Source organism: Podarcis vaucheri (genome assembly GCF_965113315.1).
Source record: "Podarcis vaucheri genome assembly, chromosome: 15".
Taxonomy (NCBI): domain Eukaryota; kingdom Metazoa; phylum Chordata; class Lepidosauria; order Squamata; family Lacertidae; genus Podarcis; species Podarcis vaucheri.
The window spans coordinates 1,705,129-1,718,168 of NC_138753.1; the positions used below are offsets into that span (position 1 = coordinate 1,705,129).

The 13,040-nt window shown below is 50.1% G+C and overlaps 1 protein-coding gene across 1 annotated transcript in view; it reads right to left on the reverse strand.

Moving 5' to 3' along the window:
• Window positions 1-9,153: 9,153 nt before the first annotated feature.
• The window catches only part of FAM222B (family with sequence similarity 222 member B), a 29,638-nt gene continuing 25,751 nt past the window's right edge, over window positions 9,154-13,040 (reverse strand). The window contains exon 4 of the mRNA XM_082201841.1: window positions 9,154-9,667. The gene's annotated coding sequence lies outside the window, so the exon portion shown is untranslated. The remainder of the gene's footprint in view (window positions 9,668-13,040) is intronic.

Sequence of the window (13,040 nt, forward strand, 5' to 3'; positions counted from 1 at the left end):
CTTGTGCTGCATGGGGGGGCAGCCCATTTAGCTCCCAGCAGTAAAGGGAGCTGCCTCCAGGCCTTGCACATGCAGAAAACCCACTTGGTGTGCAGAAGGTTCAATCCCGGGGGGCTGGGAGAGTCACTGCAGAAAGCTGCTGCCAGTCAGTGTAGACAACACTGGGCTAGATGGACTGGCAGCTTCCCGTGTTCCTAATTCTCCCTCTTTGCAGCTTTCCCCATTGTCAGACCTTTCTCCAGCTGTGTGTTGAGGAACTGGGGAGAGGGGGCCAACCATGTTCCCAGCTCCTCCGCGCTGGCCATTGTTGCTCCTGCCTTGGGGCTGGGAGGTTTACATCCCGCTCCTTAAATTACACAACCTCCTTGGGCTGTGATTTCCTCCTGGTTCTGTCCCAAGGGGCCGCAGGCCGGCAGCGGTGGTGCCAGGCAATAACTGCCTTTGTGGCCTTTGGTCTTCTAATTCTGGAAATGGCAATTTAATTCCAAATATATCACACTGTGTTTTGAGCTGCCGCTGCAATGTGTGGGTTTCTTGGGCCTTGGAAATGCAGCCAGCCAGCCAGCCACATAGCTAAGCTGCAAACCTAGATCTGCCCCTTTTAGGAACCATAGACAACCTGCCTGTCCTTCCTGCCTCGACCTTCCTGTCTATACTATGGGGATAATAATACTGGTTAAAAGGATTATGTGTCTGTGGCATGCTTTGCACAGCAACGTATTGGTGCAGGATGCGTGTCTGGGCCTCCTCTCCCCAGAGTGGGGGCCCACAAAGGCCGTAGCTCAGAGCAGCTACTGCGCATCATGCAGAAGCTGCCAGGTTCAATCTCTTGTTAAAAGGGATCTGGTACCGGGTCCCTCTCCTCTTGAGACTCTGAAGATCTGTTACGGAGTAGCCTGGAATCCTGGGCACTTTGGCTTACCCCTCTCTGAGCTACAGTTCCCCACACCTGTAAACTACAGTTCCCAACATTCTTGGAGTTAGGTGAATGGGGAATGCACAGCGCGCAGAGAGGTGCCTGGGTGCTGTCATGCAGGGTTAGAAATTTCTTGCAGAGAGCAAGGAAGGAACGAAAAGCTTCCCTGTGCCAGCAGGTAGCCTTTGGCCATCTATGACGGATTGCCTGTGTGCCCCAGCCTTTACCCTCTCCTTGTGTGCGTAATCTCCTGTTTATAGGCAGGAACACAGTCCTTTCTTTGGACTCTGGCCTGGCCTTTGGGTTCTGCCCTCCCTGGGTGTATCCAGCCACCGCCTTCAGGTTCCTCTTCCGCATTTGCCAGATGCTTCACCTCTGAGTCACCTGCGTCACCTGCCAGGCAGACCTGGGTGGAACAGTTTTTGATTTTTGTGTAGTGTAAAGGTGGTATTCCTGCGGTCAGCGTACTTATTCCTTTGCATTCCAGTTCCTTGCCATTTTGATCCTTCGCCCCACGAAAGGTTAACAATTTTTTTTAAAATATGAGCTCTGGAGGCAGGTTTCACGTTCTGTTGAAATGGATCAGGTCTCAGGTGCTAAAGAAGACCCTTCTCTGCCTAAGACCCTGGGGAGCAGCTGCCGGTCAGAGCAGGCAATACTGGGCCAGAAGGACCAAAGGTCTGGATAAACCAGCATCCTAGATTCCTAAAACCAGGTGATCTGTAAAACCAATGCAGGAAGGTTGTTTCAGACAAGCTTTGAAATCCTGCCTTGCAATGGGTGAGACTAGATGAGCCTTGGGTGTACCTTTCAAGTTTACAGTTCTATTATTCTATTTTCCAGAGCCAAAGGAGTGACGTGGGAGCCTGTTAGAGCAGCAAAGACAGGAGGTGTGTTTGCAACAGGTTGTGTCTGAGGGGAATTCAAATCTCTCTCCGAGAAAATCCTATGCACTGCTGATACAAAGTTCATTGAATGAGGAAACGGAACGAAGCAGCCCCACCCAGGCGCTTAGTGGTGAATCTTCTTTTCCTTGCAGAATTATACCACGGCACAGGTTGCATCTTGTCGTAGGATGCATGCGGAACAGTCCATTCAAAGGACGCGCAATCTCCTGTCTGTCTCCTGGCACAATCGTAAATCCTCAAGGGTGCGAAATCAACTAGTGGTCAGCTGGTTTCTGGGCCCGATCCAAGATACTCACATTAGTGTTTAAAGCCCTAAACGACCCAGGCCCCCAATGCCTCCTTGCCTACAGACCCTCTCAGGGGTTAAGATCTCCCTTGATAGTTCTCTTGCCCTCTGTGACAGACACTAAATGATTACAGCTATTTTGAATTTAAATCCCAGCCTTCTTCCCAAGTGGGGATTCAAACCCTGGTCTCAGCCCAGGACTGTAGACCACACTCAATGCTCGGTGGCTCCAGCGGTCTGACTCTGCCTGAAGCCTCTTCCTGCGTCTCTATAATTTGTCGCGTGGTGTTTATAGGAACGGTCAGAGCGGGACCCACCTTCTTGCCCAAGAAGGCATTCAGAGACCCGCTGTTGCCGATGTGCAGAGTTGTCCTGTCGCAACCCAGAGTGCTGTTCTCTCTCCCTGACCCAGCCAGTGGGCTTAAGAGGCAGACGGGGATCCTGTTCTGGAAAAGAAGGGTGTCTCTGCTTCCTGCCATCCCTACTCTTAGGAACTGGGGCAAAAGGCTCTGCCTTAATCGGTGACCCACATACAGCCCCAGACAACAGGGGCTTAGACAAGGAGATGGCTGGTAAGTCAATCCTGCCCGGAGGCTCAGGACCCCTCCCCCGCCCCCCAGTATGGGAAGAAAGGGGGGGGAATGGTTCTTTGGAGCCTCTGACAAGCATTCAAATGGGGGCAGGGAGGCGGGGGATAAAATCTCCGTTCTTGAAAGGCAAACTAGAAAAGGCCTTTCCCCCCAGTGATAATTTTCCCCCAGTGATGCGGCTTCTGTACAAGTAGTCGATACAGCTCTCCCCCCTGTAATTGTCAAGAAATTGGTGCATTAATGTACAGAGAATGCGGTCGCTTTCAATTCCACTCTGCACCCACCCCCAATTATATCACGCAAAAGTCGTTTGCAAATTGTCTGTGCCAGCAAACTCCTCCTTTATTTTTTTAACTTTAAGGGGAAAAATCCAGATTCACAACCAGCGGCTTGGAAGAGTGTTGGAAGGGGTCAGAAAATGATTTCCTCCTTTCTCCACCCCGAAATTCTCCAGCTGGAATTCAGTGTAGTCCCCCCTCCTCCTCCATTTCCCCAAATTCACAGCCAGCAGCAGCTGTGCAGGGTTTGAAATCCCAGCAGCTAATTAGCCGGATCTGTAATTAAGGTGCACTTTGCTGAGAGCTGGGTGCTAATTCACAGCAGATGGAGGTGAGGACGGGAAGGAAATGACTGCCTGGTGTGAGGAAGGAGGGAGAATTGGATGAGGCCTGTCTCACCAGCCTAAGTCATAACAATTCCAGCATTTTCCGGGGAGGGGGGTGGGATGGAGAAGGGCAAAGGTTTGGCATTAGGGATGCCAGCCTCGGCTTGGGAAGCAAATAGCCACCCAAAGCCCCTGCCCAAAGCCCAAGGAGGCCAGCAAGGTGCAAGGCTTTCGTAGAAGAGGGCAAACTTCCCTTACCAAGAGCCCCTCTCTCACTTTGCCTCTGCCCCCCCCCTTCCTGTTTTGCAGAGACACCCTCTTCCCCCAAATCTGTCTGGTCCCACGTCTGCCCTGCTAATCTCCCAATTGCATTAGAGGGGTCCTGCCTTTAGGCTGATTACCAGTAACCTGTTCTGTCTGTATCACAATAGATCTGAGCTGATCCTTCCCCACCCAGATCCAGATTACGTCCAAAGGACTGGTCCTTTTCAAAATCCTTTTATGGCCTGAATACTTGAGGGATGGAAGCCTCTCGGTGGTCTCATCATCTAACAGGGTGGGTTGAGCAGCAAGTTTGCCTCCCTCCTCCCCAATTTTATTCCCGCAACAGCCCTGCAAGGTAGGTTAGGCTGAGAGAGGCAGTGACTGGCCCAAGGTCACCCAGCACGGTGTGGATTTATTTGAACCCGGGTCTCCCAGGTCCTAGTCCAGCACTCCGGCCACTGTCCCAGAAGGCTTAATTTTAAAAGCCACCCCCCATCAGGCTACAACTTCTAAAGTACTTTGCAGAGTGGTTCATCCTGCTGTTTCTCAGCTCTCTGAATTTAATAATAATAATAATAATAATAATAATAATAATAATAATAATAATATTTTTAAAATTACATTTGTAATGAAAAGAGCAACAAACATCACATATCCAAAACAGGAGCTGTAAAAAGGCCAAGACTGGAATTTCTGTTGCAATAACATATGCAGTAACTGAGCTGGTGTGAAGCCAACAGAACATGCCAAGCCATAGAAGAATGTGGCAAATTAATCAAACTGCAGGGGGAAAAAATTAATAAATCACGATGCTATAAAAAATGAACCAAAGCCAAAAACAGAGTGCAAAATCTTGACTAGTGCTTTGAGTTGGATTGATAGACTAGCAATAGATAAACCTTAATTCAGAATATGAATATGACTTTAAAATTGTTGCTTTAATTGAATGCTCTCTTGCTAAGGCAGCTGGTGGTGTTTCTCCTCTGAGCAGAGAGACTTAGCTGTGCCACGCAGAGGCTGCTGCCTGGGGCGATGTGCCCCTTGGTGCCCTAAAGCCCGATTAGCATCATCCAATCACGAGGCTATTTTTAAAGCTGCTAACTAGGCAACATGGGCCAGGCCGTGGGGGGCATCCTTGGGGCACAGCCTGGGGCTCTTGCTGCTGCAGTCCAGCTTCCGGGGGGGGGGGGGGTTTAAAGCCCTTGCCGAAAGCAGCCCAAGGTTGTTGCTAGTGGCAAGTCCTTTATCAGTTGTTACCCCGTTTCTATCCCAGCTTTCCTCCAGGCTCAAGGTGGCATCCACAATTCTCTCTCCATTTCACCTAAGAACGCAATCTCAGCCTCTCTGCATCAGGCCACTGGCCCGTCTAGTCCAGAATCCTGTTCTCACAGGGGCCGTACATTCCTAGGAATCGAGGTAGACTGCCTCTGGACCTGGAGTTTCCATAAAAACATAAGAAGAGCCTGGTTGCTGGATCAGGCCAAAGGGGGCCCATCTTGATTTATCGGCTATTGTATTTTAAAATGAGGCTGCATTTTAAATTGCATTTTAACCTGTACAGTGGTACCTCGGGTTACATACGCTTCAGGTTACATACGCTTCAGGTTACAGACTCTGCTAACCCAGAAATAGTACTTCAGGTTAAGAACTTTGCTTCAGGATGAGAACAGAAATCGTGCTCCGGCGGCACGGCAGCAGCAGGAGGCCTCATTAGCTAAAGTGGTACTTCAGGTTAAGAACAGTTTCAGGTTAAGAACGGACCTCCGGAACGAATTAAGTACTTAACCCGAGGTACCACTGTAGTTTAAATCGGCCCCCCTTTCCCCCTTATTATGTTTTTACTTTGATTTTATTGGTGTTAGCTGCCCTGAGCCCGGCTCTGGCGGGGTATAAATAAAAAATATTATTATTATTATAATTAGTCCAGCATCCTGTCCTCACAGGGACTGGCCAGAATCCTCTGCGAAGGCTGCAAGCAGGAGCTGAGCACAAGAGCAGGAAATCTCCCCTCTTGCAATTCCTAGCAACCGGTGCTCCCAGGTAGACTGCCTCTGGAACTGGAGGGAGAATGCGGTAGCCACTGATAGCCTCATCCTGCACAAATGTGTCTAACATTGTCCATAAGAATGCCAGCGTTCTAGGATCGTAGAGTTGGGAGGGAGACCTGGGGGCCATCGAGTCCAACCCCCTGCCAAGCAGGAAACACCATCAGAGCACTCCTGACATATGGTTGTCAAGCCTCTGCTTAAAGACCTCCAAAGTAGGAGACTCCACCACACTCCTTGGCAGCAAATTCCACTGTTGAACAGCTCTTACTGTCAGGAAGTTCTCCCTAATGTTTAGGTGGAATCTTCTTTCTTGTAGTTTGGATCCATTGCTCCGTGTCCGCTTGTCTGGAGCAGCAGAAAACAACCTTTCTCCCTCCTCTATATGACATCCTTTTATATATTTGAACATGGCTATCATATCACCCCTTAACCTCCTCTTCTCCAGGCTAAACATGCCCAGCTCCCTTAGCCGTTCCTCATAAGGCATCGTTTCCAGGCCTTTGAATCTGAGCCAGGTCATACATGTCAGGTGGCCCCCCAACCTCTGCTTAAAAACCTCCCTGCTGGATCCGGCCAATGGCCCAGGGGAAGCCCACAAGCAGGATCTCCTCCTTTGGGCTTCTAGCAACTGGGATTCAGAAATCTGCCCTTTTCCCCTTAGGGGTATCCAAGAGCCCATATAGAGTCCTTACGAAGGTTCCCTATTGGTAGGAGAAAATAACAGAGGCCAGCCAGAGAATATTGAGAAGCAAAGCAGCTAGTAAGTTTGATCTTTATTGATCTGTTGCAACAGGGTGCTCCCCTCACCCGCGGGAGAGAGGAGGAGGACCCAGAACAAAAGTGTGTCCACCCTTATATAGACGTTTTAAATTGCCCGCCCTGAAGCTCAAGACCACCCCTCCATACACCATGCATACACCACAGAAAGTCGTGTACCTCAAGACCACCCCCCAGACACATCACAGAAAGGGTGGTCTACAACAGAAATCTGAGTGCGTTTTTTATCTCCTGTCTGGCAGGTTACCTGTTAATGGTCACTTGATTGGATACCCTGGGGAGCCTGGCCAGTCTTTTGTAATGATAAATACTTAGTTGCTGAGCCAGGTCACAGGCTCATCCTATTCAAACACAAACAGACATGCCCTTAAGACAGGATTTGTGGAGGAAACGACAATGGGGTGGGGAGCCTTTTCCATTTTCCTTTGACCTTGCAGAGAAATGTCTGAGGTCAATTTGGGAGGGACAAAATGGTTTCAGGACTTTCTGTGGGGTTTCAGACATGTGGTTTATATATCGATCTACGTGCTTGGTTGGCGCATTTATGAACATTTATTATATAGATATAAAACCTTAAATTTTTTATTTCAGTGGCCATCACTGCCTCCTGTGGCAGGGAGTTCCAGAGTTCCTTTGTCCTGAACCCTCCACCATTCAGTTTCCATGAGAGAGGGAGAAAAGCTTTTCTCTGCCTGCTTTCTCCAGGCCTGTCCTGTGAGGCAGGCAAGGGAGGGAGAGAGAGAATGGCCTTCATGTCTGAATAGGGATTTCTGGACCTTGGTCTCATGGCCCAGTTGGGCGCCCCTTCCTTTCCCCTGCATATGCCACTGACAAACCGAATCAAGATAAGACAGTAGCTTGTGTTTTTTCCTTTTAGGACAGGTGAGGTGGGGTGGGGTGCAGAAGGTAGATTGGGCTCTCCTGGTAGTTCTCTGGAGGAATTTGAAGTGTTGTTGTTGCTAATGGAATTTATATACCGTACATGAATTTATAGACATGGATGCCTAACTTCCATTTTTCCAGCAATGGCACCACTGATTCCCCCCCCCCCCATTACTTTGTTTACATGAAGACAGTTGGGGAGGTGTTAGTGTGTTGGGGGGGGGTCAGTGTGGCAGAGTGGTTACAGCATGGGTAGGCAAACTAAGGCCTGGGGCCCGGATCCGGCCCAATCGCCTTCTGAATCTGGCCTGCGGATGGTCCAGGGTGTTTTTACATGAGTAGAATGTGTGCTTTTATTTAAAATGCATCTCTGGGTTATTTGTGGGGCATAGGAATTTATTCATTCCCGCCCCCCCCCAAAAAAAATATAGTCTGGCTCCCCGCAAGGTCTGAGGGACAGTGGACCGGCCCCCTGCTGAAAAAGTTTGCTAACCCCTGGGTTAGCATTGGAGCTGGGAGACCAGGGTTCGATTCCCACTCAGCCATGAAACTCCCTGCATGTGACTTTGAGTCACAACCGCTCTCTCTCATCCGCACCTGCCTCATAGGGTCGTTGTGAGGATAAAATGGGGACGAGAAGAACTATGTACTCCTCCTTGAGAAACTTGGGAGGAAAGGGGGGTTACAAATGTCATAACTAACTAAGAAAGAAGTGGTAGTACAGAAAGACGGAGGAGTCTCTTCAGTTCTGGAGCGCAAAGCAACTTCCTGAACTTGATAGAAAACAGCCCAAAATCTTATAACTGGACACTTGACAGCCCTCACTCTGGAACAGAGCTATAATGGAGGAAATAATAATCTGAGATTTTGACAGGGTTGAGAAACCCCAGGCACTTTCCATATGATTTGGCGTTCCTTTATGACATGGGGTGGAATCATCATGTGAAAGGCAACCCTTATCCCAAACCTGGATCTTTATTTGATAAATCACGTAATATTCTTTACTTGGACTTTGTCATTTAAACTCCCGTGTGTGCAACTGGACTCATTCTGTGTGCCTGTTTCACAGTTTCGCTTCCCACCCTTGAATTTTCAGCTATTCTTTACCACTTTACCAAACAACAGCAGCAGCAGCTTCCTGGGCTCACAATTCTTTAATTGTAATTAACACGGGCTCTGGTTAGCAGACCTTTGGGATTCTGGTAAAAACAAAACAAAACAAAACCCCACAACCACCCTAAGGAGATCCTGCAAATCTAAAGTCTCCCTTCCTGGGGTTAGGAAATGCCAGACCCAGATAATGTTTGTGTGTGTTTGGAGGAGGGGAAGAGACAGTGCTGATGATCCCATTTGTCCTCACCCCAAGATTATAGGGTTGCAGAGCTGCAGGGGGTTGGAGGTTGCAGCCAAATGGAGCAAAGAATCTAATTTAAGCAATAATGAATGATGACAGCAACCCTCCGGCAGTGGGATGGCAAGGAGGGGTTCCTGGCAGCCACTACTAAATCATCTTTATATGCCTAGCACTGCCCCCCAATCCCCTGCCAAGCTCACCTTAAGCAACCTGCCCTGCTGGGCTCTACCTCCCTCCCAGATGTGCAGGAGGGGGAGCTGCCTCAACTGATCCCTAGCTTTGAATCCCACCCCCCCCAGTGCACACACGATACGATAATCTTCATTGTCATTGTCCCATACAGAACAACGAAATTGAAAAAATCTGCACCAGACACTCAAAAACCAACAAGCCTGTTATCCCAGCCTGGTGAAGGCCCTAAAAAGTGATACCCCATTTTTAAATACAATATACTCCCATAGGGACTCCTTACACTGCATTTAAAACCAAAATCGCACTTGGGTGGAAACTGTTTCTCAGGCAGCTAGTTCTAGCCTTTATAACCCTGTACCTTCTTCCAGAAGGCAGAAGCTGAAAGAGATCATTTCCGGGGTGCGCACTATCCTGCGCTATCTCTGCAGCTTTCTTATGGCACCTGGAAGCGTAGATTTGATCCAAGGTGGGAAGAGCGCACCTGATTATGCTCTCCACCAATGTCCCCATAAGGACACAGGAAGAGCCCGTGCAGGATCAGGCCCATGGCCCATCTAACCGAGCATCCTCTTCTCACAGGGGCCAACCAGATGCCCCAAAGGGAAACCCACAAAGGGATCCGAGTGCAAGAGCAACTCTCTCCTCCTGTGGTTTCCAGCCTCTGGGATTCAGAGCATCACTGCCTCTAATGGTGGAGGCAGACCACCCTGGCTAGTGGCCATCAATAGCCCTCTCCTTCTCCATGGATGACTTTGACAGCCATCCCAGTTGATCATCACTGCCTCCTGCAGCAGGGAGTTCCATAGTTTAACTTTGTAATGAAGTCCTTTATTCACTGCTGTTTTTCTAGAAGAGGTGCCGGAAGTCGCCACAAACGCCTCCCTCGTTCTCTTAAGCACCCACCGGAGAGATGCTGGAACTGAGTTCTGGCTGGGGAAAAAGCCCTGCCTTTATTTGATTCCACTCTGAATTTTTCAACATTCAGCGTCAAGTTCTAGTGTTACAACAGAGGGAGAAAACTCTTCTCTATCCCCTTTCCCAAGGCTATGTGTGATTTTGTGAACTTCTATTCTGTCTCCTCTCCTTCGCTTTTTCTCTGAACTAAAAAGCCCCAACTCTGGGACCTTTCTTCCCAAGGGAGCTGTTTTCCGAATCTTTTCCAACTCTGCAATATCCTTTTGGAGGGGAGGTGGCCAGACCCTCCAGGCTCTCCGTGCTGGCTGGGGGCTGCAAATCTTGCTGCTCCTTAATGTTCCTCCAGCTTTATTCCTTCGCTGAAACCAGAGCCAGCGAAGGTGGGAGTGGCTCTAGAGAAAGACAATCAAATCCCTGGCAGCCTTCTCTCCAGGTGTGAATTTGGGTGCCAATATTCTTCTCCAAAGAGGCCTTTGAAGTGCAGCCCGGTTTTTGCAGACCTAAGGGGAGGGCACCGGGTGAGCAACTGTGGAGTCACCTGCCCTGGTTACCAGAAGGCAAGAAGAGCCTGGCTGCTGGATCAGGGCCATCTTGTCCAGCATCCTGTTCTTACAGTGGCCAGCCAGGGAAACCCGCAAGCAGGCTGCCCCCTCCTGAGGTTTCCAGCTGCTGCTGCTGCTGCTCAAAAGTGTTGCAGACTGACTGCGGAGGCAGAGCCAAGCCACTATGGCTAGTAGAAGCTGCTGGCCAGGAGATTATCTGTTTTTAGAGGCAGCAGGTGGCTAAGGAGACCAGTAAAATGGGCAGGGATGGGGCAAGCTACAGTTGGGGTGGGTTATTGCTCAGTCCAGAAGATCTCAGGTTCAGCATCTTCCAAATACTATCACCTGCCCATGGGTGGAAGAGAAGCATCAGCTAATGGCCCAATACAGCCTGAGTCTCACAATGTGAACCAAGACCTCAGCCAGAGCCTGTATAAAGCAGTTTTCTATGTCCCCCTCAATTCGGAGCAATGAGGACTAGGATTTGTGGTGGAAGAGGGAGAATAGCTTTGATTTCCCGGGAAAGCAAAAGGCTTTCCTCTAGATGAGCGGTTTCCAAAGTACTGACCCCTGTGGGGTATTGGAATTTTCCGGGAAGCACTAAGAGGCAAGGGGGTGTTGAAGGGATACATGACTATCAGACTTTGAAAAGCTGCTGTCCTGGGATAAAGTTCACCCATTTTGTTCAAATCATTAAACTAAATCGTTTTAACTGGGGTTTGAACAAATGTGCAATTAATTGCTGCTGTTTTGAGTTGTATTGTGTTATTGGGGCAAAGCACTGTTCTGAATGATGCTTTTTACAGGATAGGGGGAACTGGGAACCAAGGAGGCAGCCGCTCAAAAAATGTCTGGGAACCTAGGACTCTCGTCAACCAAGCAGGTTTTTAGGCTTGTGCCAAGCAAGTCTCCAAGCCAGCAGAGATGGGCAGAATGGGACCACCAGGCCTCTAACCACCCACTGACCTCTACAGCTATAAGCAAAGAGCCTGGCCAGCTCAGCTCTTGACTAATCCTAGCTTGGAATCGTATTAGGTGGCAAGTGGATCCTTAACCATTTAAAAAACAGCCTGCATTAGCCCTTGAACCCCTTCCAGCAGCCCCCCTGGGGTGGCACCGGCTCACACTGCCATGTCCCTTCAGGGGCCTCCAAAAGCAGTTGTCTGTCTTGCGTAAACTCCTTGTCCCTGGCCATGTGCCTAACTGTAGAGCTGGAAAGGGAACCCAAAGGGCCATCTAGTCCAACCCCCTGGCGAGAGTTCTCAAAAGGGGCCTCTGCGCTCAAAAACCTGTACAAGCGCAGGAGCCAGGCCCTTGGGGAAAGCGGAGCAGAGCTGGCAGCTTGCTTACTTCCCAGAAGGCCAAGAAGCTTGAGAGCTGAGTGCAAGGCTTGGCTTGCGGTTGAAAGGAGGCCATGTCACAAGGCATTTGGTAGGTGAGCAAGGAATGGAGCGGTGCTTGCTTCCCAAGGCTGGAGGCAGCCTCTGGAGAGTGCAGAAGCAGCGCAGTGCGAGGTGAGCCTGCCCTCTAGCGTACGAGCTTGAGAGCTGCAGTGAGCAACAGCCATGCGCTTGAGCACGGTGGCCCACATCCCGCTGTGTGCAAAGCTCACACTCTGATAGAGAGGCCACGGAAGCCGAGGATTCCTGCAGTAAGAACCAGGAAACCTGCAGCTCCTGGGCGGCAGCTGAGAGGCAGTGTGGTGTGGTGGTTAGACTGTTTGACTAGGGCCAGGGTTCAAATCCCCCCTCCGCCGTGAGACGCACTGGTCACGGCCTCTCAGCCTAACCTGCCTCACAGGGCTGTTGTGGGGATTAGAATAAGGGGAGCAGCAAGCATGCCTCCTTGGAGGAAAAAGCCAGGATAGAAATGCAATTGAATGATTGATGCCGTGGGTATGGGAAGATTTTGGATGGAGACAAAGTCAAACGGCTCCCCTCATCATTGACCCCTGCCAATTTGCTCCTACCAACACAACGCAGCTCTCAGCTTCCTCCCTCCCAAGAAACACTGTGCGGTCTGTCCTGACACTCAGTGTCCTGGTCTAGCACATGCCACGGCTCAGGCAGAGACAGGGGAAATGCATAGCGCTCCAAATGTTGCCGGGCATTTTCTTGAAATCAAGTGGTATGCATGAATTTTTAAACGCCCAGCAGCCACTATGGCTGGAAGTTCCCGGGTTCAGTTCCCAGCGGCATCCTTTCCAGGCGAGACTGGGAGACATCCCTGCCTGAGACCCCAGAGAGCTGCTGCTGCCAGTCAGTGTAGGCACAGCTGAGCTGCTATTACTCAGTTAGCTGACCTTTTACCAGCAGATCCCAGGGCGGGTTACAATAATATAAAATCCAATTATTCCAAACAAATTTCCATTGTGGGAATAGGTGCCAAGATGGACTATCCAGTCCAGCCAACTGTTCTGAAGGTGGCCAGCCAGATGCCTCTGCTGGGAAACCAGCAAGCAGAATTTGACACAAGAGCAACTCTCCCCTCCGGCGGCTTCCAGCAACTGGAATTCAGAAGCATCGCTGCCTCCCAGCTGTGGAGGCAAGAGCACAGCCATTGTGGCTGGTAGTCTTCAATAGCTCTCCTCCATGGATGTGTCCGATCCTCTTTTCATACTCTGTGCAACACGGGTGCGGGGTGTCAGGATCAGGGCTCTCTCTATGCCACCCTTGGGACTCTTGCCTCACTGGCCTCCCCCCTGTTCCTTGCATGCTTCTGCCAAGCTGGTTTGTGCTGCTGAATGCCAGGGTGGGGAGAGG